This window comes from Oryx dammah, unplaced genomic scaffold (genome assembly GCF_014754425.2).
Source record: "Oryx dammah isolate SB20612 unplaced genomic scaffold, SCBI_Odam_1.1 HiC_scaffold_23, whole genome shotgun sequence".
Classification (NCBI taxonomy): domain Eukaryota; kingdom Metazoa; phylum Chordata; class Mammalia; order Artiodactyla; family Bovidae; genus Oryx; species Oryx dammah.
This window is the reverse complement of record NW_024070207.1, coordinates 85033516-85059629: the sequence shown is the minus strand read 5'-3', so window position 1 is coordinate 85059629 and position 26114 is coordinate 85033516. Positions and strand designations below refer to the sequence as shown.

Sequence of the window (26114 nt, the reverse complement as noted above, 5' to 3'; positions counted from 1 at the left end):
AAACCCATGTCCATTGAGTCGGTGATGCCATCCAACCATCTCATCCTGTCGTCCCCTTCTCTTCTTGCCCTCAATCTTTCCCAGCATCAGGGTCTTTTCAAATGAGTCAACTCTTCGCATTAGGTGGCCAAAGTATTGGAGTTTCAGCTTTAACATCAGTCCTTCCAATGAACACCCAGGACTGATTTCCTTTAGAATGGACTGGGTGGGTCTCCTTGCAGTCCAAGGGACTCTGAAGAGTCTTCTCCAACACCACAGTTCAAAAGCATCAATTCTTCGGCACTCAGCGTTCTTCACAGTCCAACTCTCACATCCATACATGACCACAGGAAAAACCATAGCCTTGAATAGATGGACCTTTGTTGACCAGGTACTTTCTCTGCTATTTAATATGCTGTCTAGGTTTGTCATAACTTTCCTTCCAAGGAGTAAGCATCGTTTAATTTCATGGCTGCAGTCACCATCTGCAGTGATTTTGGAGCCCAGAAAAATAAAGTCTGACACTGCTTCCACTGGTTCCCCATCTATTTTCCATTAAGTGATGGGACCGGATGCCATGATCTTAGTTTTCTAAATGGTGAGCTTTAAGCCAACTTTTTCACTTTCCTCTTTCACTTTCATCAAGAGGCTCTTTAGTTCTTCTTCACTTTCTGCCATAAGGGTGGTGTCATCTGCATATCTCAAGTTATTGATATTTCTCCCATCAATCTTGATTCCAGCTTGTCCTTGTCCAACCCAGCGTTTCTCATGATGTACTTCTATCTTAAATTGCTTCATTTTTCTCACGATGCCCCCATTTAAAACTTAACCTACCGTCGTCTTAGTATAGTATTTAGCCCCCACAGCAAGCTTTCCTTATTTCCTTGGATATTCCTTAGTAATTGTATGTCACTATCTGTTCTGTTCACCAGATACTTATCATAAATTAAGTGCCTTGTAATGTAATTGTTTTCATATTTTTCCCTTAAAACAATATTTATAATATTCCTTTCATTTTTAATCTCATCAGTTGCTGTTTCCATGAAAACTTACCTGATCCTTGCATATAGAGACAAACTATTTTGAGTTTTCATATCGTTTTATTTTTTTATTTTTTTCATATTATTTTACCTACATTTTCTGGAAGCTGCACAACTCTGTTCCTTGTATTTTGGTCATTTGTGTATTTTTCTAAGCTTTTACCCCCTTTTCAAACAGAAATGTGCTTGAGGACATTACTATTATAGTTTCTTCAAAATATTTACCGAATAAAATTTCCCATGTAAACATAGGATATATATATTATAGATGATCTTCTAAGATTTAGCTCCAAAATGTCATGTTTTTGTCGGTGAAGCAGAACTTGATTGGGATGATTGACCTAGATGATCATGTAGTACAGCTGTCATCTAATTAATAAGTAGAATGTGAATGAATAACATTGTCATATCATGCTCAGTTTATCCAAAGATGATGTGAATCCTTGTTAGATGTATATTCTGATTTTCATCTAATAATGTGTTCAATTCAGTTGGTATACATGAAGTTGGGTTTCTATTGAATTTATTATCCCCAACTCAATTTTATCATCTAGCCTCAGTTTCCTCATCACTAAAATAATAGAGTAACTTGTGATTAAAAATAATGTAAGTAAAATATTGGAACCAATGCCTGACTTCTAATAATTTCTAATGATTCTTAAGTAGGGGATCACATCATTTTGTTACTTAATTTATTTTATTTAAATGTTTTTTTATTTTATGTTGTTTTATATTGAAGGATAATTACTTTATAGTCTTCTGATGGTGTCTGCCTTACTTCAACATGAAACAGCCACAAGCATGCACATGGCCCAACTGTCTTAAACCTCCCTCTACCTCCCTCCTCATGTCAATACTCTAGGTTGTCACAGAACACTGACTTTCGGTTCCCTACATTATACAGCAAATTCTCACTGGCTATCTGTTTTACATACGGAAATGTATATGTTTTAATATTACTCTCTCAAGACAACCCATATCTGCATATCTGAGCTTATTGATATTTCTCCCAGCAATCTTGATTCTAGCTTGTGCTTCCTCCAGCCCAGCGTTTCTCATGATGTACTCAGATATGCAAGGCATATAACCTCAGATATGCAAGGAAACCCATCTTGGATGTGAGAGTTGGACTGTAAAGAAGCTGAGCACCTACCAGAAAATTACTTGAGCTAATAAATGAATATAGTAAAGTTGCAGGATATAAAATTAACACACAGAAATCCCTTGCCTTCCTATACACTAACAATGAGAGAACAGAAAAAGAAATTAAGGAAATAGTTCCATTCACCATTACAATGAAAATAATAAAATGTTTAGGAAAAAATCTACCTAGGGAAACAAAAAACCTATATATAGAAAACTATAAAACACTGTGAAATAAATCAAAGATGACACAAATAGATGGAGAAATAGACCATGTTCATGGATCAGAAGAATCAATATAGTGAAAATGAGTATACTACCCAAAGCGTTCTATAGATTTAATACAATCCCTATCAAGCGACTACTGGTATTTTTCAGAGAACTAGAACAAATAAGTTCACAATTTGTATGGAAATAAAACAAACCTCGAATAGCCAAAGCAATCTTGAGAAAGAAGAATGGAACTGGAGGAATCAATCTGCCTGACTTCAGACTTTACTACAAAACTACAGTCATCAAGACAGTATGGTACTGGCACAAAGACAGAAATATAGATTAAGGAAACAAAATAGAAAGCCCAGGGATAAATCCATGCACCTATGGACACATTATCTTTGACAAAGGAGGCAAGAATAACAATGGAGAAAAGACAAAGTGGTGCTGGGAAAACTGGTCAACCATTTGTAAAAGAATGAAACTAAAACACTTTCTAACACCATACACAAAAATAAACTCAAAATGGGTTAAAGATCTAAATGTAAGACCAGAAACTGTAAAATTCCTAGAGGAAAACATAGGCAAAACACTCTCTGACATAAATCAGAGCAGGATCCTGATGACCCACCTGCCAGAATAATGGAAATAAAGGCAAAAATAAACAAATGGGACCTAATTAAACTTAAAAGCTTTTCACAATGAAGGATACTATAAGCAAGGTGAAAAGACAGCCATCAGAATGGGAAAAATAATAGAAAACAAAGCAACTGACAAACAGTTAATCTCAAAAATATACAAGTAGCTCATGCAGCTCAATTCCAGAAAAATAAAAGACCCAATCAAAAAGTGGGCCAAAGAACTAAACAGACATTTCTCCAAAGAAGACATACAGATGGCTAACAAACACATGAAAAGATGCTCAACATCAATCATTATCAGAGGATTGCAAATCAAAACCACAATGAGGTACCACCTCACACTGGTCAGAATGGTTGCTATCAAAAAGTCTACAAGAAATAAATGCTGGAGAGGGTGTGGAGAAAAGGGAACCCTCTTACACTGTTGGTGGGAATGCAAACGAGTACAGCCACTATGGAGAACAGTGTGGAGATTCCTTAAAAAACTGTAAATAGAACTACCATACGACCCAGCAATCCCACTGCTGGGCATACACACCGAGAAAACCAGAATTGAAAAAGACATGTACCCCAATGTTCATCGCAGCCCTGTTTACAATAGCTAGGACAAGGAAGCAACCTAGATGTCCATCAGCAGATGAATGGATAAGAAATCTGTGGTACATATACACAATGCAGTATTACTCAGCTATTAAAAATATATTTGAATCAGGTCTAATGAGATGGATGAAACTAGAGCCTATTATACAGAGTGAAGTAAGTTGAAAATCAAAGCACCAAATAGTATATTAATGCATATATATGGAATTTAGAAAGATGGTAATGAAGAGCCTATATGTGAAACAGGAAAAGAGAAAAGAAACATGGATGTAAAGAACTGACTTTTGGACTCTGTGGGAGAAGGCAAGGGCAGGATGATTTAAGAGAATAGCATTGAAACATGTATATTATCATATGTGAAATAGATCGCCAGTCCAGGTTCAATGCATGAGACAAGATGCTTAGGGCTGGTGCACTGCGATGACCCTGAGGGATGGCGGGGGAGGGAGATGGAAGGGGGTTTCAGGATAGGGAACACGTAATCCCATGGCTGATTCATGTCAATTTATGGCAAAACCACTACCGTATTGTAAAATAATTAGCCTCCAATTAAGATAAATTAATTAAAAAAAGAAAGATGCTGAGCACCAAAGAATTGATGCTTTTGAACTTTTGTACTCGAGAAGACTCTCGAGAGTCCCTTGGACAGAAAGGAGATCAAACCAGCCAATCCTAAAGGAAATCAGTGCTGAATACTCATTGGAAGGACTGATGCTAAAGCTGAAACTCCAATACTTTGGCAACCTGATGTGAAGAGCTTACTCATTGGAAGAGATCCTGATCCTGGGGAAGACTGAGGGCAGGAGAAAGGTGTGACAGAAGATGAGATGGTTGTATAGCATCACCAACTCAATGGACATGAGTTTGAGCAAATTCCAGGAGATACTGAAGGACAGAGAAGCCTGGCGTGTTACAGTCCATGGGTTACCAAAGAGCTGGAAACAACTTAGCTACTAAAAAACAGAAACAATATATCTGTTTCAATACTACTGTTTCAAGTCATCCCACCTTCTCCCCCCCACCATTGTGAACAAAAGTCTGTTCTTTATGTCTGTGTCTCCTTTGCTGCCTTGAATATAGGGTCATCCATAGCCTCTTTCTAGATTCCATATGTATACGTCAATATACAATATTTGTCTTTCTCTTTCTGAGGTACTTCACTCTGTATAGGGCTTCTCTTGTGGCTCACCTGGTAAAGAATCTGCTTGCAGTGTGTGAGACCTGGGTTCTATCCCTGGGTTGGAAAGATACCCTGGAGAAGGAAAAGGCTACCCACCCCAGTATTCTGGCCTAGAGAATTCCATGCACTGTATAGTCCTTGGGGTCCCAAAGAGTTGGACACGACTGAGTGATTTTCACTTACACTTACATACTCACTCTACATAATAGGCTCTAGGTTCACCCTGAGCATTGAGTAACAGGCAAATTTGGCCTTTGAGTACAAAATGAAGCAAGGCAAAGGCTATCAGAGTTTTGCCAAGAAAATGCACTGGTCATAGCAAACACTCTCTTCCAACAGCACAAGAGAAGACTCTACACATGGACATCACCAGATGGTCAGAACAAAACTAGATTGATTATATTCTTTGCAGCCAAAGATGTAGAAGCTCTATACAGTCAGCAAAAATAAGACCAGGAGCTGACTGTAGCTCAGATCATGAAATCCTTAGTGCCAAATTCAGACAAAAATTAGAAATACCAAGGGAACATTTCATGCAAAGATGGGCTCAATAAAGGACAGAAACTGTATGGACCTAACAGAACCAGAAGATATTTAGAAGAGGTCGCAGGAATCCACAGAATAACTATAGAAAAAATATCTTAATGACCCAGATAACCACGAGAGTGTGATCACTCACCTAGAGCTAGACATCCTGGATTGTGAAGTCAAGTGGGCCTTAGGAAGCATCAGTACAAACAAAACAAGTGGAGGTGATGGAACTATAGTTGAACTATTTCAAATCCTAAAAGATGATGCTATGAAAGTACAGCACCCAATATGCCAGCAAATTTGGAAACTTCAGCAGTGGCCACAGGACTGGAAAAGTTCAGTTTTCATTTCAATCCCAAAGAAAGGTAATGCCAAAGAATGCACTAACTACCACACAATTGCACTCATCTCACATGCTAGCAAAGTAATGCTCAAAATTCTCCAAGCTAGGCTTCAACAGTGTGTGAACCACTAACTTCCAGTTGTTCAGGCTGGATTTAGAAAAGGCAGAGGAACCAGAAATCAAATTGCCAACATCCATTGGCTCATAGAAAAAGCTAGAGAATTCCAGAGAAACATGTATCTCTGCTTAATGACTATGCCAAAGCCTATGACTGTGTGGATAAGAACAAACTGTGGAAAATTCTTAAAAAGATGGAAATGCCATACCACCTTACCTGCCTCCTGAGAAGTCTCTGTGCATATCAAGAAGCAACACTTAGAACTGGACATGGAACAACAGACTGGCTCCAAATTGGAAAGGAGTATGTCAAGGATACATATTGTTACCCAGCTTATTTAACTTACATGCAGACTACATCATTAAAAATGCCAGGCTGGATGAAGCACAAGCTGGAATCAAGATTTCCAGGAGAAATATCAATAACCCCAGATACGCAGATGACACCAGTCTTATCGCAGAAAGTGAAGAAGAACTAAAGAGCCTCTTGATGAAAGTGAAAGATGAGAGTGGAAAAGTTGACTTAAAACTCAACATTCAGAAAACTAATATCATGGCATATGGTCCCATGAATTCATGGCAAATAGATGGGGAAACAATGGAAGCAGTGAGAAACTTTATTTTGGGGGGTTCCAAAATCACTGCAGATGGTGATTGCAGCCATGAAATTAAAGGATACTTGCTCCTTGGAAGAAAAGTAATGACCAACCTAGGCAGCATATTAAAAAGGAGAGACATTACTTTGCCAACAAGGGTCCATCTAGTCAAAGCTATGGTTTTTTCAGTAGTCATGTATGAATTTGAACGTTGGACCATAAAGACAGCTGAACACTGAAGAATGGTTGCTTTTGAACTGTGGTGTTGGAGAAATCTCTTGAGAGTCCCTTGGACTGCAAGAAGATCCAACCAATCCATCCTGAAGGAAATCAGCTCTGAGTATTCATTGGAAGGACTGATGTTGAAACTGAAACTCCAATCCTTTGACTGCCTGATGTGAAGAATGGACTCATTGGAAAAGACCCTAATGCTGGGAAAGATTGAAGGTAGGAGGAGAAGGGGTCGACAGAGGATGAGATGGTTGGATGGCATCAGTGACTCAATGAAAATGAGTGTGAGCAAGTTCCAGGAATTGATGATGGACAGGGAGGCCTGGCGTGCTGCAGTCCATGGGGTTGCAAAGTGTCGGACACGACTGAGTGACTGAACTGAAGTGAAATAAATTGAGGTTCATCCACCATATTAGAACTGACACAAATACGTTATTTTTTATAGCTGCATAATATTTCATTGTGTATCTGTACCACAACTTCTTATCCATTCATTTGTCGATGGACATCTAAGCTAATTCCATGTCCTAGTTATTGTAAGTGGTGCTGCAATGAACATTGAGATCATTTGTCTTTTTCAATTATAGTTTCCTCGGGGTTTACTGGGATTACTGGGTCTTATGCAAGTTTTATTCCTAGTTTTTAAAAGAATATACATACTGTTCTCCGTATTGGCTCTATCAATTTTCATTCCCAGGAGTGCAAATGGGTTCCCTTTTTCCACACCCTCTCCTGCATTTATTGTGTGTAGATTTTTTTATGGTGGTCATTCTGACTAGGGTAAGATGACAGCTCATTGTAGTTTTGATTTGTGTTTCTCTAATAAAGAGCAGTATTGAGCATCTTTTCATGTGTTTATTTGCCATCTGTATGTCTTCTTTGGAGAAATGTCTGTTTAGGTCTTTTGCCCACTTTTTGATTGGATTATTTGTTTTTCTGGTGTTGAGCTGCATGAGCTGCGTGTATAATTTGGAGATTTATTTTTATCAATTGTTTCATTTGCTATTAGTTTTTCCCATTCTGAGGTCTATTTTTTTCCCTTGTTTATAGTTTCCTTCTTGTAAAAAAGCTTTTCCGTTTAATAAGATCACATTTGTTTAGTTTTGTTTTTTTTCCCCCATTACTCTAGGAGATGGGTCATAGAGGATATTTATGTGATGTATGTCACAGAGTGTTCTGCCTATATTTCCTCTAAGGGTTTATAGTTTCTGCTCTTACATTTAGGTCTTTAATCCATTTTGAGTTTATTTTTGTGTATGGTGTTCGGAAGTGTTCTAATTTCATTCTTTTACATGGAACTGCCCAATTTTACTAGCACCAATTATTGAAGTGACTGTCTTTTCTTCCACTGTATATTTTTGCCTCGTTTGTCAAAGATAAGGTGCCCATAGGTGTGTTGATTTATCTCTGGGCTTTCTATTGAGATGCCTTGTAGATATCAATTAAGTTCAACTGGTCCAACGCATTGTTTAAAGCTTGTGTTGCTTTGTTAGTTTTCTGTATTAATGATCTGTTCATTGGGGTGAGTTGGGTGTTTAAATTCCCCACTATTATTGTGTTACTGTTCACTTCCACTTAATAGTTGTTAGCATTTGCCTTATATATTGAGTGGTTCCTATGTTGGGTGCATATATATTTATAACAGTTACATCTTCATGGATTGATCCCTTGAAGTTATGTAATGTCCTTCTTTGTCTCTTGTTATGATCTCTGTTTTAAAGTGTATTTTATCTGATATGAATATTGCTACTCCTTCTTTCTTTTGATTTCTGTTTGCATGGAATATTTTTTCTCTCTCCTCAATTTCAGTCTGTATGTATCCCTAGGTCTGAGTTGGGTCTCTTGTAGACAGCATATATAAGAATCTTGTTTTTGTATCTCTTCAGCCAATCTGTGTCCTTTGATTGCAGCATTTTGACCTTTTACATTTAAGATGATTATTGATATGTATGATCTTATTACCATTCACTTTATTGTTTGGGGTTTGTTTTTATAGCACTTTTTTTTTTTTTTTTTTTTTGCTGTGTTTCCTATCTATAGAAATTCCCCTAGCATTTGTTGAAGGGCCAGTTTGGTGGTGCTGAACTCTCTTAACTTTTGCTTGTCTGTAAAACTTTTGATTTCTCCTTCAAATCTGAATGAGATGCTTACTGGATAGAGTAATCTTGGTTGTATGTTTTCCCCTTTCATCGCTTTAAGTATATCCTGCCATTCCCTTCTGGCTTTCAGAGTTTCTGTTGAAAGATCAGCTGTTAGCCTTATAGGGATCCCCTTGTATGTTATTTGTTGCTTTCCCTTGCTGCTTATATTATTTGTTCTTTATGTTTAATTTTTGATAGTATTATTATGTAGAGAAATATGTATTGGCATATATCTGTTTGGGTTTATCCTGTATGGGACTCCCTGAGCTTCCTGGATTGGATGACTATTTCCTTTCCCCTTTTAGGGAATTTTTTGACTATAATCTCCTCAAATATTTTCTTATGCCCTTTCCTTTCTTCTAATGCTTCTGGAACCTTTATGATTTGAACATTGGGGAGCTTAATGTTGTCCCAGAGGTCTCTGGGACTGTCCTCATTATTTATTATTATTTTTTTCTTCTCTGCTTCAGTTATTTCCACCATTCTATCTTCTATTTCATTTAATCGTTTTTCTAACTCAATTTCCCTACTGTTGGTTCCCTCCAGTGTATTTTTAATTTCAGTTATTGTGTTGTTCATTCAGTTCAGTTCAGTCACTCAGTCGTGTCCCTATGGACTGCAGCACACCAGGCTTCCCTGTTTATCACCAACTCTTGGAGCTTGCTCAGACTCATGTCCATCAAGTCAGTGATGCCATCCAACTATCTTATCTTCTGTTGTCCTCTTCACCTCCTGCTTTCAATCTTTCCCTGCATTAGGGTCTTTTCCAATGAGTCAGTTCTTCGCATCAGGTGGCCAAAGTATTGTAGTTTCAGCTTCAGCATCAGTTCATTATTGATTGTTTATTCTTTCTTCTCAGTCCTCATTAAACATTTCTTGTATCTTATTGACCTGTGCATCTAGTCTGTTTGTCAATGTCTCCATTTTATTTTCAAGGTTTTGGATCATCTTTACTATCATGACTCTGGATTCTTTTTCAAGTAGACTGCTTATTTCCTGTTCCTTTTTTGGTCTTGTGGATTTTTACCATGTTCCTTCATCTGCTGCATATTTCTCTGTCTTTTCATTTTGTTTAATTTACTGTGTTTGGGGTCTCCTTTCTGAAGGCTGGAAGGTCACAGTTCTTAATTTTGGAGTCTGTCCCCTGTGGATGGGGTTGAGCCAATGCCTTGTGAAGGTTTCCTGGTTGGGGGGACTTGTGCCTGTGTTCTGATGGATGGAGCTGGGTCTTGTCTTTCTGGAGGGCAGTGCCATTCCAGTGGTGTGTTTTTGTGTCTGTGGGTTCTGTATGGCTTTGGGCAGGCTGTCTGCTAATGTTCAGGGTTGTGTTCCTGTTTTGCTGAAGAAATGGTGTGGGGCATCTGGCATTGGAGCTTTCTGGCCTTCGGGTGTGGCTTGGTCTTAGTATTGAGATGGAGGCCTCTGGGAGGGCTCTGGCCTATTAATGTTCCATGGGATCCCGAGTTCTCTGGTGGTCCAAGGTCTTGGGTTTGAGTCTCCTGTCTCTGGGATTCAGTCCCTACCCCTTACAGTAGCATCAAAACATCACTGGCCACACAGCAGAGAAGACTGAAAGGTTGTTGCTGAATCACAAAAAGATGCCTGGATTTTTGGACTCCGTAGGAGAATAATTCAATCCAGGGCCAGAGACAAGGCTTGATCGCTCAGAGCTTTATGTAATAAAGTTTTATTAAAGTATAAAGGAGATAGAGAACACTTCTAATATAGGCATCAGAAGGGGGCAGAAAGAGTACCCCCCTGTTAGTCTTCAGCTGGATGTTATATAGTCACTAGCAGTCTGTTAATGAAAGAAAGGAATGTCTTAAAACTCAGAATGGCACAAGGCCCCTCATCCATGAGATGTATTTTGGGATAATCTCAGCACCAGATGATTCAACCCAGGCCATAAAATGATTGAGTTGAATCTTGTAGAAAGGCAGATACAAATAGTTTCATTTACATAGATTAGGGGAACAATATCTGAGTATAACATAATGGTTTGTCAAGTAGGTTCTGAGCCATTAGGCAGAACTGACTTGAAGATAGAGTCTGGGGTAAATGCATAGTACATTAACATAGCTTAAGACAAACATTTCCATAAGAAAATTGCATTGGTTAACTCAAGGTTTGAGAATAGTTAACTTCAGGTGAGACCAGGTGTCATTATGGCAACACAGTATTTTAAGAGAAAACTTCTTTTAAATTTGTATAGAGAAGGAAAAAAAATATAGCTAGTTTGTTTCCTCCTGCCACTTAATAGAGATAAAAAATGTCTGACACTTGCAGCCTATTTCCTCCATTTGGAGACCCCTGGCCTTCCTGCCTACTACCCTCTCAAGAAACAAAACCCAAGACTAAAGGTGAAACAACACTCAACAGCCATGAACTCCCAAAGAGATTTACACACTTACATAGGGAAAAGAAGAGGGAAGAAGGAGGAAAAGGGGGGGGGGGGTAAAAGGATAAGAAGAGGTGTCAAAAGAGAAGAGAGCAGTCAAGCCAATAATCAAACCCCTAAGTGAAAATCAACACTAAAATTTAGACTATCAAAGATACAAAATTAAAATCAAAACATCAAAGAACAAAAATAAAAAAACAAAGAATTAGACAAAATCAGATACAAACCATGAAAAACAAAAATCAAAACATGGAATTTATTTTTAAAAAAATAAGGCTTTTTTAACTAATAATTTTTAATTGAAGGATAATTACAGAATTTTCTTGTTTTCTGTCAAACCTCAACATGAATCAGTCATAAGTGTACATATATTCCCTCCCTTTTGAAAATTCCTCCCATCTCCCTCATCCCACCCCTCTAAGTGGATACAGAACCCCTGTTTGAATTTCCTGAGACATACAGCAAATTCCCATTGGCTCTCTACTTTACATATGGTAATGTAAGTTTCCATGTTACTTTTTCCATACATCTCACACTCTTGTCCCCTCTCCCCATATCCATAAGTCTATTGTCTATGTTTGTTTCTCCATTACTGCCCTGTAAATAAATTCTTCAGTACCATTTTTCTAGATTCCGTATATATGCATTAGAATATGATATTTGTCTTTCTCTTTCTGACTTACTTCACTCTGTATAATAGGTTCTAACTTCATCCACCTCATTAGAACTGACTCAAATACATTCCTTTTTATGGCTGAGTAATTTTCCATTGTGTATATGTACCACAACTTCTTTATCCATCTGTCGATGGACATCTAGGTTGCTTCCATGTTCTATTATTCTTCCATGTCCTATTGTAAATAGTGCTGCAATGAACAATTGGATACATGTGTCTTTTTCAATTTTGATTTCCTCAGGGTATATGCCTAGGAGTGGGACTGCTGGGTCATATGGTGGTTTTATTCCTAGTTTTTTAAGGGATCTCCATGCTGTCTTCCATAGTGGTTGTATCAATTTACATTCCTACCAAAAGTGCAAGAGCATTCCCTTTTCTCCACACCCTCTCTAGCACTTATTCTTTGTAGAACTTTTGATGATGGTCATTCTGACAGGTGTGAGGTGATAACTCATTGTAGTTTTGATTTACATTTCTCTAATAATGAGGATGCTGAACATCTTTTCATGTATTTGTTAGCCATCTGTATGTCTTCTTTGAAGAAAAAAAGATATGGAACGCTTCATGAATTTGCATGTCATCCTTGCACAAGGCCATGGTAATCTTCTCTGTATTGTTCCAATTTTACTATAGGTGCTGGTGAAGCGAGCACTACGGTGTTTTGTTTTGTTTTGTTTTAAGAAAAGTAGGAATAAAAATAAAAATTAAAGGAGTAAAAATAAGCCATATTTGGACAATGTGAGATTTTTAAAAGGGAAAAAAAGAGGGGGGGGCATATATAGAATGGTAGTGAGAAGAATATCCAAGTGATTCGTCTGTTATTTTGCTCCAGTTGATCTGCTTACTCAGAAATTACTCCAATATATCTAGAAACGTCACTGGACCAGTTGTGGGTAGTGTGGGGTCAGCTCAGACTTACATCTTCCCTTGCTCCAGCTTGTACTTATTCTCAAACTCTACAGTTCCCACTAAAGCACAGGCTAATTGCAAGAATTTAAATCATTGCACCTGCCACTTCTGGGGAGATTTCCCCTTCTTTTCTTTGCTTACACAGCTCCTGGCATTCCGCTTTGGTTTTGGGACTGCCTCTGCTTGTAAGTCTCTCCAGTGTCTGTTCTCCACCCAGACACAGGAGGCAAAGTAGTGGTTTATTAGGGCTGACTGGCTCAGTTGTGCTGGGAAGAGGGAGAGATACAGCAGATGACACTGGGGTGTGTGGGGAGTGCTTGCTATGGCTGGTCCCTGTGGAAGGTCACCACACTCTGAGGTGGGTTGTGCATGTCCCCAGGGGAGGTGATCCTGGGCTGTGGGACCCTTGCCAGAGGAAAACCATTCAGGCTCCCAGGAAGATGTGCATAGTGACCTATGGCTGCTTATAGCTTGGTGGTAGTTGCAATCTCTGGGGTTTTTACCATAGTGGCCCCTTGCCTTTTGCCTCTGGCCCTCCACCTGCTTCTCTGGCTCTGGGGCTGTAGACTGTAGCTGGCTCACCCCTCTTTGGTTTTCACTAGGGCATGGTCCTTTGTTTTGTGAATGCATGGATTTAGAGCACGGCATTAGAGCCTTTCCACTGGAATGATCTTTTGCTTCTCTGGTGGCCCCAGCATTTTCTTTGCTCTGCCTCTGCAGTGTCACATTAGCACCCTCGGAGTATCTTCACAGCAGTCAACCTTGGTCCCCTCCCTGCAGACTGACCTCCAAGGCCTGAGCCTCCACACCCAGCTGCCATTCACTGCGGGCAGACACTATAATGTGAGCCGCTTCTCCACTGGCAAGTGCGATTCAGAACAATCTCTGTGGCGAATCATCTGTTTTACCTTCAGAACACCTGTCTCACTGCACTCTCCTCTGAGGTTCCAAAGATCCCCTCTGACCCAGCCTGTGAGGGAGTTTACTAGAGTGCAGAATCTTTTCTTCCTTCATGACTCCCTTCCTGGGGCACAAGTCCCAGTCCCAAACTCCTTTGTTTCCCTTTTCATCTTTATCTTTTGGCCTACTTCATTCCAAGGAGATTAGTTTGCTTTCTAGAAGTCTGGGGTCCTCTGCCAGCATTCAGAAGATGTTCTGTTGGAATTGTTCCACATGCAAATAATTTTTTAATATATTTCGGGCATAGAAGATGGCCTCCTTGTTCTACTCCTCTGCCATCTTGAAGGTCCCCTTCTTTTATTTTTTTTAAATGATGGTAATACAGTGAGACAGGAAGCTGGATTTTAAAGTCTGTAACAGGCTAGGTATAAAAAATAATTAGATATCTGTGTACCTAGACAACATAAATGTAATGTGGGCAATCCAAACTCTGGAAGTATTAAACACTTTAAACAGCTGTAACTTAACTTTGGGCTTCCCAGGTGGTGCTAGTGGTAAAAAACCCACCTGCCAATGCAAGAGACATAAGAGATGAGAGTTTGATCCCTGGGTTGGGAAGATTCCCTAGAGGAGGGCATAGCAACCCACTTCAGTATTCTTGCCTGGAGAATCCCATGGACAAAGACTGGTGGGCTACAGTCCATAAGGTCACAAAGAGTCAGACACAACTAAGGTGACTTAGCACACACAAGTATGCATATAACCTAGCTCTAAAGGGAAATCCAGGTGTTTGATATTTTACTATAACCTCAAACTCATTTCTAAAATAGAATCTATCATCACCCCTAGACTATTACCCTATGGCTCATTGAAGACTTCTTTTCACTTACCTGGTCCTGCAATTTACCATCATCATAATCTTGGTGAAATTATTTAAACTCTGCACTTGAGTTTTCTCATATTTTCACTGAGGATAATAGTAGAAACTAACTCATAGGGTTGCAGTAAGGAATAAATATGTTAACTTTGTAAAGCGTTTAGAAGAATGCATGACAGTGTAGTAAGCAATGGGGAAGCATAGTTTGTTGAGGTTCCCATATTTCATGTTCAAAATGCTCGCTTCAACTCTTTCCTCTGCCTCAGTTTCCTTGTCTACTTGGTTGCCAAGGGCTATGGGATTCTTTTCCTCTTTTTATATGGCTCACTTCCTTTCTTTTTATTCTAATTGCCACCACCTAAATTTAGTCCATGCTTGCTGCTGCTGCTGCTAAGTCGCTTCAGTCATGTCCGACTCTGTGTGACCCCATAGAGGGCAGCCCACCAGGCTCTCCCGTCCCTGGGATTCTCCAGGCAAGAACACTGGAGTGGGTAATTTAGTCCATAGGTACAACCAATTAGCCTACAGACTGAATATAACCTATACATTTGTTGTGTTTCCTCTAAATTGATAAAAGTTTGCTTTGAAAATGCATTTTAAATTAGTAATGCATTCCACATTTCTCAAAATATGAAATATACAAAGCGATATACAATGAAGAGTCTCCCCCTAGTCTTGTCCCCTAGTTGCCTCAGGCAACTAAAGTTATGTTTATTCTAAATTCTTCCACAGACATTTTATGCATATCAAACAAATGAGTATTATTTTCTCCCCCTTCCCTTTATAGTAACATACTCTGCATATTGTTTTGTTCTTTGCCTTGTCTCCTTAAAAATATATTTTGGGGACCTTTATACACACACACATATATATGTAAAGAAATAATTCATTCTCTTGTATGACTGCAGAGTTTTTACTATATGGATGAGCCACAATTTAAACAGTTTTCTATTGAATGACAGGTAAGATATTTCCAAACTTTTGCAGTGTTGTTTGTAGGAGCAATAAAAAAAGGTTATAAGTATATGTATTAGTCTTCTAGGGCTTCCATAACAAAACAGTGTACAGACTGTATGGTTTAAACAACAGAAATTTATTTTCTTGTAGTTCTGAAGGTTGGAAGTCCAAAATCAGGATACCAACATGATTGAGTTCTGTTGAGGGCCCTCTTCATGGCTTGCAGATGGCTGCCTTCTTCCTGCTCATATGACCTCTTCTTTGTGCTCCTGGAGAAAGAGAGTGAGCTCCCTGATGTCTGTTCTTATAAGGATACTAATCTCATTGGATGAAGCCTCTACCCTTATCACCTCATTTAACCTTAATTACTTCCATAAAATCCTTATCCCCAGATACAGTCACACTGGGGGATGGGAGTTCAACATATGAATTTGTGGAGGGACACAGTTCAGTCTGTAGAAGTATGTCAGTTTTCCTGGACTCACACTCTTAAAAAATGGTTGATTGCCAACATTTTCATATTTTACTTAAAACTCTAGAATTCCACCTTCTCTTAAATAATCAGAAGATACTGAACCAGTATTCCTTTATGTCAACAGTTGCCTAGAGTTGGTAAACTGCTTTCTCCTTTCCTTTTTAGACAGGACATATTCTCCATCTGGCCTAGGTGATCTTAATCTATTGGATGCTTCTAGGTTGAGTTTGTGACACCTGTGTAAGATCTTACCACAATATACATAAAATAATCCAATAGATTCTAGTTCTAACTTGAATCTTTTTACCTCCCTTATTCTGTAGAATATGGTCAGAATATCTTCTCTAAAATATATTTAAAAAATTATGTCACTCTCTTTTGCTCCACGATCATTTACTGGGGGCCTACATAGTTCCAGGCATTATGCTAGAAGCTGGAGTTAAGAGTAGTGAACCCTTGCCTTCAGAGAGTATATAACCTACTCTTCCTCTTATCTGAATTCCCTTTATGTCACTTATTGACTGATCTTATTTCCTCAAGGTGACCTCACCACAGACCATTACTTTGGAATTTTTTCTGACTATTTCACTGTCGGTTATGTCCTCTTCTAATTGATGTTCCTATCCTCAAATTGTAATTAAGCATTTCAGCATCTATTATCTTGTAATGGTTGGTCATTATTGTTTTATGCATAGTTATATCTCACTATGTAGACTTAAGACCTCAGATCTCTACAGGATCCTATAAGATGAGAAATCATGTCCCGTATAAAGGGAGAAGCCATTTATAACCTACAGCTAATTTTTCTTTTGTGCCAATGTAGATTCCATGTTGTAAGATCTCTCAACCTTTGTGGAAAAGCAGGAAATGGAATTTTTAAATTTATTTTTAATTGGAAGATAATTGCTTTACAACATCATCTTGGTTTCTGCCATACATCAACATGAATCAGCCATAAGTATACATATGTCGACCTCCTTCTTCAACCTGCCTCCACCTCCCACCCCATCCCACCCCTCTAATTGTCACAGAGCAATGGTTTTGATCTCATACAGCAAATTCCCACTGGCTATCTATTTTACAAATGGTAATGTATATGTTTCAATGCTACTCTCTCAATTTGTCTGACCCTCTCCTTCCTCCATTGTGTCTACAAGTCTGTTCTCTATGTATGCATCTCTGTTGTTGCAATGCAAATAGGTTCATCTTTCTAGATCTAGAAAGCACCATCTTTCTAAATTCCATATGTGTTAATATATGATACGTGTTTTTCTCTTTGTTACTTACTTCACTATGTGTAATAGGCTCTAGGTTTATCCACTTCACTAGAACTCACTCAAATGTGTTACTTTTATAGCTGTGTAATATTCCATTGTATATACATATGTATCACAGCTTCTTTATCTGTTCATCTGTTGATGGGCATCAAAGTTGCCTCCATGTCCTAGCTGTTGTAAATAATGCTGCAATGAACATTGATGTGTATTTTTCAGTTATGGTTTTCTCAGGTTATATGCCCAGTAGTAGGATTTTTGGGGGCATATGGTAGTTTCATTCCTAGTTTTGTTTTGTTTTTTTTTTTTTTAAAGAAATCTCCATATTGTTCTCTATAGTGGCTGTATCAATTTGTATTCCCACCAACAGTGCAAGAGGGTTCCCTTTTCTTGACACCCTCTCCAGCATTTATTGTTTGTAGATTTTTATGTGATGGCCATTCTGACTGGTTTGAGATGACACCTCTTTGTAGTTTTGATTTGTATTTCTTTAATAATGAATGATATTGAGCATCATTTCATGTGTTTATTAGCCGTTTGTATGTCTTCTTTGGAGAAATGTCTGTTTAGATCATCTGCACACTTTCTGAAGTTTGTTGAATTCTTTGTGTTTCTGGTATTGATAGGTATGACCCACTTGTATATTTTGGAGATTAATCCTCTGTCAGTTGTTTCATATGCTATTATTTTTTCCCATTCTGTGGGTTGTTTTTTCCCCTTATTTATAGTTTCCTTTGCTGTGCAAAAGCTTTTAAGTTTAATTAGGTCCCAATTATTTATTTTGTTTTTATTTCCAGTACTCTAGGAGATGAATCATAGATGATCTTGCTGTGATTTATGTCAAAGAGGGTTCTGCCTATGTTTTCCTCTAGGACTTTAAGAGTTTCTTCCCTTACACTTAAGTCCATTTATTCCATTTTGAGTCTCTTTCCCTATGTTGTTAGGAAGTGCTTTAATTTCATCTTTTACACGTGCAATTTTCCCAGTACCACTTATTGAAGAGACTGTCTTCTCCATGGTATATTCTTGTCTCCTTCATCAAAAATAAGGTACCCATAGATGGTGTGGGTTTATCTCTTGGTTTTATGTCTTGTTCCTTTGGTCTGTATTTCTGTTTTTGTGCCAGTACCATACTTTCTTGATGACTGTAGCTTTGTAGTATAGTCTTAAATCAGGAAGGTTGATTCCTCCAGCTCCATTCTTCTTCTCAAGATTGCTATGACTAATCGGGTCTTCTGTGTTTCCATACAAAGTATAAAATTTTTTCTTGTAGTTCTGTGAAAATTACCATTGGTAGTTTGATAAGGACTGCATTGAATCTGTGGATTGCTTTGGATAGTAGAATCATTTTCATAGTATTGATTCTTCCAATTCAGGAACATGGTATCTCTCTCCATCTGTTAATGTCATCTTTGTTTTCTTTTATCAGTGTCTTATAGTTTTCTATATACAGTTCTTTTGTCTCCTTAGGTAAGTTTATCTTTATATATTTTACTCTTTTAATTACAATGGTAAATGAAACTGATTCCTTAATTTCTCTTTCTGAGTTTTCATTGTTAGTGTATAGGAATGCAAGTGATTTTTGTGTATTGATTTTGTATCCTGTGACTTTACTAAATTCATGGATTAACTCTGTTTAATTTTCTGATAGTATCTTTAGGGTTTGCCTCTGTAAGGAAATAGTATCTATAAGGAAATAGAATTATTTTAAAAAAGAAATCTGCTTTTAAAAGAGAATGTTAAAAAAAAAAAGAATATACATATATATGTATCAGTCAGGTCAGTTCCATTCAGTTCAGTTGCTCAGTCGTGTCCAACTCTTTGCGACCCCATGAATCGCAGCACACCAGGCCTCCCTGTCCATCACCAACTCCTAGAGTTCACTCAGACTCACGTCCATTGAGTCAGTGATGCCATCCAGCCATCTCATCCTCTGTCGTCCCCTTCTCCTCCTGCCCCCAATCCCTCCCAGCATCAGAGTCTTTTCCAGTGAGTCAACTCTTCTCATGAGGTGGCCAAAGTACTGGAGTTTCAGCTTCAGCATCATTCCCTCCAAAGAAATCCCAGGGCTGATCTCCTTCAGAATGGACTGGTTGGATCTCCTTGTAGTCCAATATGTATACCTAAATCACTTTGTTGTACCACAAACTAACAAAACATTGTAAATCAACTATATTTCAATAAAAAATTTAAAGTAAAGAGATGAGAGGAAGAAATATTATCAGCTATTTTGATTTTAATTTTTAACATTGCTGTAAGAACGAGGGAAGCATCTGCAATGGACTGCCAATTTTCTCTATCTGACCTATATTGCAAAACACTTAAGGGTGAGATTCAGTAAAGACCAGGTGGAAGCTTGGTACTATCTGCTCCCCCTCTCTCTATATATATGTATGTATGTATATACATGCTGCTGCTGCTGCTAAGTCCCTTCAGTCATGTCTGACTCTGTGCGACCCCAGAGACGGCAGCCCACCAGGCTCCCCCATCCTTGGGATTCTCTAGGCAAGAACACTGGAGTGGGTTGCCATTTCCTTCTCCAATGCATGAAAGTGAAAAGTGAAAGTGAAGTCGCTCAGTCGTGTCCAACTCTTAGTGACCTCATGGACTCCCGCCCACCAGGCTCCTCCATCCATGGGATTTTCCAGGCAAGAGTACTGGAGTGGGGTGCCATTGCCTTCTCTGATGTATATACATACATATGTACATACATATATATATGTATATATATATTATATATAAATTATTATATTGTATATATAACACATATATATACACAGTTTCTACTACAGTGTTAATTATTTATGTCTATAAAGTTAGTAAAATCCTCAAGTCAGCTGTAATCTCCAGTAGTAACATAGCAGTTCTGCTTTCTCCTAATACCTAACATGTGCCTTTGAATGCAATTATCAGGACCGCCTTCCTTGCCCTTCTTTTTTGCCAAATGTACTGATCCAGATTTATTAACTGAGCTCCTCTTTTTTTTTTCTTTTTTAAAAATTGACCATTTATTTGTCTAGAATTTGTTTCATTTTTTCTGCATTTCTCTTCCATTTCACTTCCCTTGAATGCAAACTCAAAAACAAGGTACAATATCCTCAGAAAGGTCTTCACAATGCTGAACAGATATTTAATTTTTAATTAGTTGGGGCTGTTTATTCTAGCTCTTTTTTTTCTTTCAGTGCTGTCAATGATGTAGTTGCTTCATCTTCAATTAAAATAAGAATGTATAACAAAAATTTATTCATTTTCCTATTTTAAAGACTAGTTCTGATAAATATGTACAATGTAGCTCCTCCAGCTTTTTGTTTGTTTGTAGCTAGATCCTAGAATCAATATGTAGCCTTGAAAATAACAATAAATTATTAATGTTACTGATACCTTTATTTACATGACCTCCATAGGTACTGCAAATTGAGATGTCCCAGGACTCTTATGACTTCCTTGGTGGCTCAGATGGTAAAGCATCTACCTACAATGTGGGAGACCCAGGTTCAATTCCTGGGTCAGGAAGATCCCCTGGAGAAGGAAATGGCAACCCACTCCAGTACTCTTGCCTGGAAAATCTCATGGATGAAGGAGCCTGGTAGGCTGCAGTCCATAGGGTCACAAAGAGTCGGACATAACTAAGCGATTTCACTTTACTTCTTCAGGACTCTTATAGGATTACTTGCCTTGGTGCTCATGAGTCAGGTAGCTCAGTGAATGGAGAGGCCATTCAAAAGATAAAAGTGGCTGCCCTTAAGCACTTGTAACAAGCATGGGCAAAGACCACTGTGTTGTTTTATATTCATTTTGGTTGCTGCAGTGGCACCATGTTTCATTTGTTGGAGGAAACTGTTGCATGAAACAATAGTATAAAGTAATAAAGTGGATTGCATGAGATTTTACATGATTTTGCAGAGCCCTTTTTCTAAACCAATTCTTCAATGCCAAGCTGAAGCACTGTATTCCTTAAGGCTTTGTCATATGATTAACAGCACAGTCACTAAGAATCCTTTAAACTCGTTTCAAATTTTCAATAGTAGAGCATACTGCTAACATATAAAAACATCTCCATTATTATTATTTCCAACATCATCAAACTATTTCAAAGTGTAAGATAGTTGCAATTACTTTAAGAGAAGGAAAGAGCATTGGTATCAGACATCATCCCTAGATTCAAATCCAAGTCATTTACCAGCTCTGTAAACTTGGGATTATTAATTTCTCTAAGTCTGTATTTCTTCATGTACATAATGGAATCAGCAGTACTTACCTCACAGAGATTGTGAAGATCAAATGTGTCCCTTTGGATATACTGTAGAAATGAATTGATATATCTGGTATTTTCCTAAAAGTAACCACTGAGGTGGGGAAGTGAGTTGGAGATACAGATGAAACAAGATTTTCCATGGCTGAAAATCAGTGAAGCTGAGAATAGGTGGGAATAGGCTGAGCGCTGAAGAATTGATGCTTTTGAACTGTGGTCTTGGAGAAGACTCTTGAGAGTCCCTTGGACTGCAAGGAGATCCAACCAGTCCATTCTGAAGGAGATCAGCCCTGGGATTTCTTTGGAGGGAATGATGCTAAAGCTGAAACTCCAGTACTTTGACCACCTCATGTGAAGACCTGACTCATTGGAAAAGACTCTGATGCTGGGAAGGATTTGGGGTAGGAGGAGAAGGGGATGGGATGAGATGGCTGGATGGCATCACTGACTTGATGGACGTGAGTCTCAGTGAACTCTAGGAGTTGGTGATGGACAGGGAGGCCTGGTGTGCTGTGATTAATGGGGTCGCAAAGAGTTGGACACGTCTGAGCAACTGAACTGAACTGAAGCACATAGAATTCATCTTTACTTTTGTATGCATTTGCAATTATTCAAAATAAAAAATTGTGTGGTTTTTTAAATGCTGTAAGAGTGAATTCAAGTTTGTCTAATGGTTTATAGAGAAACTATTTTCCTTGATATCAATTTAACAGATTAAGCAGAAACTTGGAAAACTATAGGTCAAACTTTCGTCTGTGTCCTCTGCCATATATCATAGTGTTATAACTGGAGGAGAGCTGAAAAGGGCTAAGTAGTTTACTCAAAATGACACTCCTAGATAACAATGGAATACAACATAGGTCTTCAGCTCCTAAGTAAAAGATTTTCCCATTGTTCATGCTGACTTCTTTAACTATAGCACTTTTTAACATAAGTTCCATTAATTTCTTGCATGTAAGATTTTTTTTTTAATAAATTTACCTATTTGATAGAGAACAAGGGGACTAATTTGAGAAATCTCAGGTTAATTTATACAGTCCTTTTAAATCTGCTGTTTCAGATGATCCTTGCAATGATCCTATGAAGTTCACAATGATCTTGTTAGCAAGAGTTATTTCCACTTTCTATGTTAAGTGATAGGACATGTCCAAATTTAGTCAACAATTTGGTAATTGAACTAGAACTAAAACTCGGCTCTGGAGATCATTGAACCTCAAATCCACTTTCATTGCTAGTTTTAAACATTTGTAATAATTCCCTTTAACTTTCCAGAATCAAGAATCTTAATCTCTAGCACATTCTAGGGTGATTTTTCTTTCATGCATATTTGAGTTTTCTGTGAAAAAGAAAATGGAGCTTAACATCAGCTTCTGGGGGGAATGAAAGTGGCCGAAAACACTGAACACCTTTCAGGTGATTTTGTTAGAACATAAACTCACGTGGGAATACAAAAATCGTAAAATTAGGTATTGTTATTTTGAGTGGCTTGGATCTTTAAAGTGTGACTGTACATATAGTACATAAGTGAAGTTGTTCAGTTATGTCTGACTGTTTGCAACCCCGTGGACTAGCCTGCCAGGCTCCTCTATCCATGGGCTTTTCCAGGCAAGAATACTGGAGTGGGTTGTTATTTCCTTTTCCAGGGATTTGTCCCAACCCAGGGATCAAACCCGGTCTCCCGCACTGCAGGAAGACTCTTTACCATCTGAGCCACCAGAGAAACATACTTTTGTGTAATTTAGTTTTGGATTTTCTGACAAAGGTATTCCTAAAATCTTATATGGAAATTTCACATTTACATCTTATAAGAAATTTTTTTGGCTTTTATTATTATTATAGTTTATTGCATACTGTGCCTAACAGGATGTTTGGGAGTAATACAGACAGCAGTTTCTTGCCCATTGTTTTACCAAGGAAAAATTAAATAAAATTATTTATACAGTTTCTTTCAAAACCATAGTGGTTAAAATCTATTATGTTATGCTTTTTCTGTTTTTTTTTTTCTTTTCTTTTTTTTTATTCTTTTGCTTTACAATATTGTATTGTTTCTGCCACACATCAACATGAATCTGCCACAGGCATACGTGTGTTCCCTATCCTGAACCCCCCTCCCACCTCCTTCCCTGTACCATCCCTCTGAGTCATCCCAGTGCACCAGCCCCAAGCATCCTGTATCGAACCTGGACTGGTGATTCGTTTCTTATATGATATTATACATGTTTCAGTGCCATTCCCCCAAATGGCACTTTCTATTCCCCTGGAAGATATACAATTAAACTGTCTGAAAATATATGTGTATCTAGTTGGTCTATAGTTACCTTTTTCTAACATAAGAGACATAAGAAATGCTTCTTAAAAATACCTATAATCTCAAAACCCTAAAACATTGATTTTTCATTTTTCAAGCAGTTCCAGAATTTCTTATATGTCAGAGGCAGAAAGTGAGTGGTATCTGGTCAAGATCTTCTGAAATGATTGATTTGTTGTCCTTAAAGTTGTTTTTCTTGTAGCAGAAACTTTTTTAGAAAGAAGATACTCACCATATTTGGGATATTAGAAAGTAGTGAGGGGGTACTATAAGTACTGTAATTTGAGTTAGAGAATAAGAGTTCTGGTTCTGACTCCATCACTTTTAAACTATATGACCTTGGGCCTCCAAATTACTTTCCTGTGAAATGGAAATGATACATGAAAGCTCTCTATTTCCCTACTGTAAAGTTATATAGATGCACACGAGGGATTATTATTTGTATTGCAAAATGGTCTATCTTGTTAAGATACAAAGGAACTTCATAGGTCAGTGTCAGGAGCCCAAATTCTTTGCTTTCTTTTGTAGTTGTAGACTCTAGTGACTCTGCTTTGCTTTCCTCCTTAAAGATTTAACTTCTCATTTCACCCCTAGACACTTTTTCCTCCTCAATTCCGGGCAAAAAGTGAGGTGTGTTTTTACTTGTCAGTCACCTGCTCCTGATGCTAAGAAAAATTGAAGGCAAAAGAAGAGAGTGGCAGAGGATGAGATGGTTAGATAGCATCCCTGACTCAATTGACATGAATTTGAGCAAACTGCAGGAGATAGCAAAGGAAAGGGAAGCCTGATATGCTGCAGTCCATGGGGTTGCAAAGAGTCAGACACAACTTAGTGACTGAACAACGAACAACAGTACCTGCTCCTGTCCTTTGAAGGCACTGTTCACATTCATAAAGCAAGCAGATCACTGTGGAATACAGTGGGTAACAAAATAAACATGGAACATGACAAAAGTAGTATAATCTTATGAAATTTCTATGGTCATAGTCCCAGATGCATGGTTTGTGATGTTTTGTATATATGAGACATTGACCTGCTATGGATGGGACTCAATCTTCCTCCCTCTCTCCTTTTTTTCCTCCAGTACTCCCTTCCTTAAGAGAAGAACCCAGAGGGATTGGGATGGGGAGGGAGGTGGGAGGGGGGTTCAGGATGGGGAACACATGTACACCCATGGCAGATTCATGTCAATGTATGGCAAAACCAATACAATATTGTAAAGTAATTAGCCTCCAATAAATAAATAAATATAAATAAATAAAATTTTTAAAAAGGAAAAACAAAAAATAGAGAACCAGAAAGTCCACCTTCTAGAATGTTTCTTTCTTTTTTTTTTTTTGGCCATGCCACTTAGCATTCAGGATCTTAGTTCCCCCTTAAGGGAATCAGGGATGGAACAGGTACCCCCACTCTCCCTCCACCCTCCAACACCCATGTAATGGAAGCACTGAGTCTTAACCATAGGGCTGCCAGGGAAATCCAAGAAAGTACAGCTTCTAGATACAAAGACTTGAAGAGCTAATTCAAGCAGAATAATGGTTATTATCTTAAGTAGGTAATTTGCATTTCTGAAGCCCTCCTGCCCATATGGTTCACATCTCAATAACCCAGGACTTAACCAACCCCCCTTTGGTTATTTCCTGACAATTCTTAAACAATTTCTGAGCAGCGTCTTAGTCACAGACACTTTGAAGTGTGGTGCCAACTCTAGAGAAAAGCAAAAAGTTTATAAAGCCCTTGAAGAAAACCTGAATTTTCTTTAAGATTGTTCTGTAAATCCTAATTTCCTTCTGTTTTAGATTTGGTCTGGCTATATATTAATTTTTTTTTTTTTTTTTTAGAGAGAAGCATATATACCTTCCTAATAGCTTTCCGTTTACTCACTCTTACCAACATTTAGAATGTTGTTCAGGGTTTTCTAATGGCTATTCCAATTGGCTGTTCTTTGAGTGAGATGACACTAACCAGAAATGGCTGAGATATTCCTGTCAGCTATACCCTTTTGACTAAAGGGTATAGCTAAAATATTTGACTAAATATTGCCATTTGACTAAATATTTGTGATATAGATGAGACAAAAAGTTTTTTTTTTTTCAGACTCCTTGATTATTGCCATTTATTTCAGGTCAGTTCAGTCGCTCAGTCATGTCCGACTCTTTGTGACTCCATGAACTGCAGGACGCCAGGACTCCCTGTCCATCACCAACTCCTGGAGTCCACCCAAACCCATGTCCATCGAGTCTGTGAATCCAACCATCTCATCCTCTGTTGTCCCCTTCTCCTCCTAACCTCAATCTTTCTCAGCATCAGGGTCTTTCCAAATGAGTCAACTC

General features: G+C 38.2%; 1 protein-coding gene and 1 non-coding gene across 2 annotated transcripts in view; one reads left to right on the top strand and one right to left on the bottom strand.

The window, feature by feature from the left end:
- Positions 1–26114, top strand: part of KLF8 (Kruppel like factor 8) — a 300659-nt gene that overhangs the window by 150742 nt on the left and 123803 nt on the right. The gene's annotated exons all lie outside the window — the stretch shown is intronic.
- Positions 12376–12481, bottom strand: LOC120882746. The gene has a single exon (XR_005725598.1). It is a non-coding gene; the product is annotated as a U6 spliceosomal RNA (small nuclear RNA).